We start from the raw sequence: 7,368 nt of genomic DNA, 5'->3' as shown, positions 1-7,368 counted from the left end.
CTGCCAACAATCAGCTCAGTTTTGATCTGCCAGACGCCATTTAATGCTGGGTATGTCGTAAATATTTGCCACTTCTCCACGAGGTGACGCAAGACGTTGCCATATGGTTGGAAAGCTGCAATTACTATTCCTGGGGCTCCTGGAATGGGCGCTCAAACACCTGAAGTGTTCAGAGACCAAATCCTGCATGATCCACAGTAACTGCACCTACAAGTTCATCAGGGTGTTTAAATATTTAGTCCGGCGGCACATCGTTGGACAACTTCAGCACATAGCGCCTCCGTCGACGTCCTGACGGGTACAACACTTCCTGTGACGGAAAAATAGTATATTTCCTTCAAGTCCAGGGGGTCAAATGCAGATCTTCTCGTATGAACTGTTCATCTTCAAAGGCTCCTGGTCGTGAATGTTCGGCCTGTAAAGTTACTTTGATCGCCGCGAGGCGGTAAGGGTGCGCCATGAGATACGTTGGTAATGGACTCATTTCTTACAAATACCGCGACGCGGAAGTAAACTACTTGCCGGAGCGCGGTACAGTCCCGCACGCTACCACGGCTGAGAGCCGAGTGGTTAAGCCAAGGCGACCACTACCATTAGTCGCACTTGTCCAGCTTTCTACCATGTCCTAAAGGCTTTAATCGTACCTACGTACCTCATTTAAATTTAATTACAATCAATTGTACCAAGAACAATGTTCTTTTAATAGATCCTCAACACGTTGCCAGCAAATTGCATGCTCTCCTAATACGCCAGTTACAATAATTCTTTTACCACGAATATGACGTTTCTCGTCATTTTATTACAATGTATCATTCAATTAACGGCGGGTGTTCGAGAACTCAGCAGCTCGCTGGAGCTCAGCAACGGCATAGGGGCCTCAACTGCAAGCCAACATGGCGCCTCGCAACACAGCACTGAAGGGAAACAGCGTGAATGTGACGTAGGAGGCGTTCTGCCGTGTCATTGGTCACATTGAAGCGCACGTTAAGGATATCCGGCATGCTAGATATTGCTCTGCACGTTCGGAAAGACTCCCCAACGTGCTATTCCGCGTTATGACGCCAGGAATTCGGCACACTCGACGCTCAACGTTTGGATGCTGGGTCCACGTGCCGGCGTCTTAAGGACTGGTGCTGCAAACCGCCGTCTGTGCATGAGTTCTACTCTACGTGCCGGCACAGGACCGCAAGCTGCACGTTTAAGTCTCTCCTTATCAGGTGAGAAGCTTGAAGTTGTTGCTATTATGCAGATGCGGATAAAATTGAGTGCTCTAGAATGGGGTGGGAAATCAGGCGGCAGTTCGCAGGACAGTACACCGTTATTAAATAATTCACGAGATTCCTCCAGTGCAGGAAAGTGCAGATAGTGCGTTATGTCAGTCTGCAAAATTACCCAATACCCTTTTTAGTACTTTGAAAGGTGTGGAATACCTTACCGTTGATGCGATGCAGCAATTGTTGCAATTTTTGTGGTTTACGGTAAATTTAGAGATGTAGGTTAATGTGTTTTAGAGTTCCGTGAGGGGTTGGGGGCCGTAATATTTCATACGTCATACCCACTGTGTTGCGGTTCCATTTCCCGATGTGTTTGTGTTGGGCTGTCAGAGCAGGGGAGTCTAAGGGAGTTGCCAGCAGGATTTTGAGGGAGACCTTGTCAAAGAATGGTTCAAATGGCTCTGAGTACTGTCAGACTTAACTTCTGGGGTCATCAGTCCCCTAGAACTTAGAACTACTTAAACCTAACTAACAAATATCCATGCCCGAGGCAGGATTCGAACCTGCGACCGTAGCGATCGCGCGGTTCCAGACAGTAGCGCCTAGAACCGCTCGGCCACCGCGGCCGGCGGGGACCTTGTCAGCTAAGAGAAATAATGACATGGTCAGTCGGTATTCATCCTGTGTTCAGTATCGGGTGGTGCCGTTGACGGAATAAATATGACAGATGCGAGAGGTTTGTATGGCCATTCTTGCCACGGACGTTCAGCTGTCAGAGTCGGAAGTAGTGGCCACTATAGTGCAGGGCATGATACCGGAGGACACCTCTCGAGTTCTGTTCGCGGAGAAAGCATCCTCCTATAGAGATTTAGATCCGTTTGATTAGCAGTATAGAAGGAACTACACAAGCAAACATGAGGTGAGGATGGGAAGAGAGCCCTGTTTGACTGAGTGATGATCCTGCTCCCAAGTATGTTCCCTTCTACAATGTCAACGCATTAAGGGAAAGCTGTTGACAGCCAGGCCACCTTCCTCGTGATTATCAAGTTCGGCGGAAGAAACAGTTGAACAGCTGACGCCAAAAAAACAGCAGGCAGTTTCTGTCTCACGAACTGCGGAGAGCGCGTAATAAGGTTAGAGAAATTACCAGTAACACTTCACACTTTGTGTAAGCTAATCTGAATCATGAACCAGTGTGAGCATAATTAAACTCATTTCACTACTGAATCACAGACGATACGTTAGGTACCGATCAAGTTCTAAATATCCTGAGTTCCAACCCATCATCAGCACCTACACTGCTGCTAATGGCCAACAGATAATTCTGACAGGACGTTGCATGCCTCTTGTAGGATTGGAGAGTTTTCCTTGGTCTTGCAGGTGTTAGTAATGAAGGCTCTGAGTACTGATTTTTTGTTAGGCTGCGATTTTGTGAAAAAGAGTGGGTTAATTCTGAATTATTTACGTGTTGTTTTCTATTTCAAGTTTTGTCCTTTGATAAAGTTCCATTTGTGTCGGCAAGGTGGTCTGTAGGGAGTTTATTCTGTATTAGGTGGTCATGGTGGCTTTGATGTGGACCACTTGTCCCAGGAAGAAGCTCAAGAGTTACTCAAGTTGTTGCGACAGTTTCTGGGGGTCTTGATGGATAAATTAACTGTCACCAGTAAAATAGAATATCGTATCCACTTGTCGGATGAAGTGCCAGTTAGACAATCACCTTACAGGCTCTCATCCTGAAAATGAAAGCGCTGAGGGAGATAATTAGGAACATGTTGAGTGAGTGCGTCATGCGCCCTTCTACTTCCCCTTGCGCCTCTCCTATATTTTTTGTTGCAAGAAATAACAGAAGCAGGTTCAGGCCCATAGTTGATTATACGGGTCTGAATCATAAGGTAGTTTTGGAGTCCGTACCCTTGCCTGAATTACATCAGAGTTTCACTTGTTTCGCAGGAGCTCGGTATTTTACCAGGCTGGACCTGAGCAAAGCTTATTGACAGATCTCCCTGGCAGAGATGGCAGAGGAATCCAACACAACAACGGCATTTACCATGGATTGAGACTTATTTGAGATTAACAGGGTGCCTTTTGGGTTGTCAACCGGAGAAGCCTTTCTATCTAGGCTTCTCGATTCAGTGTTGGGTGATATTATTAAGTTCACGTTCATATAGAATTACCTCAATGACATTGTGGTCTATTGTAAGTCATTTCCCAAACACCTGGAACACCTTCGTCAGGTTCTGTCACAGTTAGCAGAGGCGGGACTCATAGTGAAACCTTCAAAGGTTGACCTGGCATGTCAAGAAATTTCCTCTCTGAGCTATTTGATCTCAGTCAATGACGTGAGGGTTGATCATTCACAAACTCGGGATATACACAAATTCCGACCACCAAAGACTAAGAAAGGAATAGCCTGCTTTGTGGGCATGATAATCTTTCTTCATAAGTTTATTCCTAGGTTGGAGGAACATTGTTGTTCCTTTGAATTTGTTAGTCGAAAGAGTCAATCTTTTAAATGGACTGAGAGCCATCAAGCAGCCTTTGATGGCTGAAGCCTGCATTAATTAACACTCTGATGTTGGCTGCCCAGATTTTGACCCTTCTATTGTCCAGATGGATGTGTCATCTCCGGGATAAACCTGTATTGTTACAAGAGAAGAATGGTGAGCGTCCACCCATTGCCTATGCTTCACACTCGTTAACTCCTAGTGAGAGTATATATTCCACCTTTGCTGTGTTGTTCGTCACCAAAAATTAAAATTCTATGTCGAGCATCGTGAATTTACCCTCCAAACGGACAACTAAGCCCTCGCTAACGACAGGCATCCTTTCTCTGTGTACTAAAAGGGACGGACAATTAAAAATTTGCATCCCGGTCCTAGCTGTGTTTCTGTACTATCATGAGGCAGTTTTATGGGGACACTTGGGCATTTATAAAACAGCACACAAGATCAATGAATCATTAACGTAGCCATCTCTCTGTAAGGACGTGCGGAAAATGGTGAGCGAGTGCCGGGATTTAAAGAGTGCTAAATCTGATTCTGTCAAAGGAGGTTGCTCCAGTCTACCCAAGCCGAGCAGCCAATGGAGCGTTTATTTATTGATTGTGTGGGGCCACAGCTTCGCACTCAGTCAGGTCACAGAAACATATTTGTGGCGGTCGATTCCTATACCCGATTTGTGTGATTACTGCCGAGTAAAGGGGTGATGGCAGGTGTCAGTATTAATCATCTGGGCAACATATTTTCACTGTTTGGTCCTCCCAAGGTTCTGCTGAGCGATAGTGCTCAAGCATTTACTTCTAGGGAGTTTCGGGAGTATCGTTTTCAACAAGGAATTAACTATGTACCGACAACACCTTACTATCCCCAGCCATCCTTTGCGAAAAGATTTAACAGAAAGGTCAGGGCTGCAGTGGTTATATACCATGCGGAAGCCCATACTAAGTGGGGTAGCTCCTTGCCATGGCTTAATTTGCCGTTCAGTACTGCAAAACATGAATATAACTACGCAATTCCGGCGGCACTAATGTTCGCCTCCCCTTTGAAATCCTCTTTATTCAACCTGTGGTCACTTTCAGACATAGTGCTCGAGAAGTATCCCCAGAGTCTATAAAGGATAACTCGTACAGGGCTAGGAGTAACATAGAAAGGGCTCATAAGAGAGAAGTGGTGCAGTATAACTGTGGTCTGTTGCCTGCAAAGATCAAGGTGGGAGACTTAGTTTTCATCAGGAACTTTGGAGGGCGAGACGTTGGAAGCAAGTCTCCAGCCATGCTGGCGCCTCATTTTACAAGTCCATGGCGCGTCTTAGAGGTGTCCACCCCAGTCCTGTCAGAGTCAGGAACGTGGAGACAGGTCATTGCCAAAGGGTACAGCTCAGCTTGATGAAGGCGAGTGATAATGATTAGTTTTCGTTTTGTGCATTTTGTAAACCCTACTTCAGGGGTTGAGATTTTGTGGGGAAGGGGTAGGGGGGGGGGGGGGGAGGGGGAGGAGGCTGAGCCATTTTGCGAATCGAACTATCGCGCCAGGCTTTCATGTGCACGTATCTTTGCCTAGAGGGCGTCCATGGGCGGCTTCTAGCAGGTCTCTGGCGAACTCGCTCTCTCAGACAGTCTGCGAGGGGCAGGTGATTGTTAGCTGGAAAGCTCATGGGACGTATGGAGCACCTGGTGGTCTGGGGTTGTCGGCTGTGCTTTTAGGGGCGAGCGTGTGGGGCACGTTCCTCTGTAGTTAGCGGTGTCGCGGGAACAGGGGCCTTTTCCACCGTGGCCTAAGGACTGGTGCTGCAACCCGCTATCTGTGACAGAGTTATAATCTACGTGCCGCCACAGGACCGCAAGCTCCATGCTTATGTCTCTCCTTTTATTACCCAGTGAGGAACTTGGAAGGTAACCCTTATGGGAACTATACAGGGTGGTCCATTGACCGTGACTGGGCCAAATATCTCACGAAATAAGAATCAAACGAAAAGACTATAAAGAAAGAAACTCGTCTAGCTTGAAGGGGGAAACCAGATGGCGTTATGGTTGGCCCGCTAGATGGCGCTGCCATAGGTCAAACGGATATCAACTGCGTTTATTAAATAGGAACCCCAATTTTTTATTACATATTCGGGTAGTATGTAAAGAAATATGAATGTTTACGTTGGACCACTTTTTTTGCTTTATGATAGATGGCGCTGTAATAGTCACAAACATATGGCTCACAATTTTAGACGAACAGTTGGTAACAGGTAAATTTTTTAAATTAAAATACAGAACGTAGGTACGTTTGAACATTTTATTTCGGTTGTTCCAACGTGATGCATGTACCTTTGTGAACTTATCATTTCTGAGAACCTATGCTGTTACAGCGTGATTACCTGTAAATACAACATTAATGCAATAAATGCTCAAAATGATGTCCGTCAACCTCAATGCATTTGACAAAACGTGTAACGACATTTCTCTCAAGAGCGATTAGTTCGCCTTCCGTAATGTCCGCACATGCATTGACATTACGCTGACGCATGTTAGGCGTTGTCGGTGGATCACGATAGCAAATATCCTTCAACTCTCCCGACAGAAAAAAATCCGGGGACGTCAGATCCGGTGAACGTGCGGACCATGGTATTGAGCTTCGACGACCAATCCACCTGTCATGAAATATGCTATTCAATACCGCTTCAACCGCACGCGAGCTATGTGCCGGACATCCATCATGTTGGAAGTACATCGCCATTCTATCATGCATCTTGTAGTAACATCGGTAGAACATTACGTAGGAAATCAGCATACATTGCACCATTTAGATTGCCATCGATGAAATGGGGGCCAATTAACCTTCCTCCCATAATGCCGCACCATACATTAACCAGCCAAGGTCGCTGATGTTCCACTTGTCGCAGCTATCGTGGATTTTCCTTTGCCAAATAGAGCATATTATGCCGGTTTACGTTACCGCTGTTGGTAAATGATGCTTCGTCGCTAAATAGAACGCGTGCATAAAATCTGTCATCGTCCCGTAATTTCTCTTGTGCCCAGTGGCAGAACTGTACCCGAGGTTCAAAGTCATCGCCATGAAATTCCTGGTACATAGAAATATGGTACGGGTGCAATCGATGTTGATGTAGCATTCTGAACTCCGACGTTTTTGAGATTCCCTACTGTAGCTCAATTTGTCTGCTACTGATGTACGGATTAGCCGCGACGCAGCTAAAACACGTACTTGGGCATCATCATTTGTTGCAGGTCGTGGTTGTTGTTTCACATGTGGCTGAACACTTCCTGTTTTCTTAAATAACGTAATTATCCGGCGAACGGTCCGGACACTTGGATGATGTCGTCCAGGATATCGAGCAGCATACATAGCACATCCCCGTTGGGCATTTTGATCACAATAGCCATACATCAACACGATATGGACCTTTTCCGCAATTGGTAAACGGTCCATTTTAACACGGGTAATGTATCACGAAGCAAATACCGTCCGCACTGGCGGAATGTTACGTGATACCTCGTACTTATACGTTTGTGACTATTATAGCGCCATCTATCACAATGCGAAAAAGTGGTTCAACTAAAACACTCTTATTTCTTTACGTGCTACACGAATATGTAATAAAAAATGGAGGTTACTATTTTTAAAAAACGCAGTTGATATCCGTTTGACCT

This window comes from Schistocerca gregaria, chromosome 5 (genome assembly GCF_023897955.1).
Source record: "Schistocerca gregaria isolate iqSchGreg1 chromosome 5, iqSchGreg1.2, whole genome shotgun sequence".
NCBI lineage: Eukaryota > Metazoa > Arthropoda > Insecta > Orthoptera > Acrididae > Schistocerca > Schistocerca gregaria.
Note: the sequence above shows the minus strand (reverse complement) of the source record.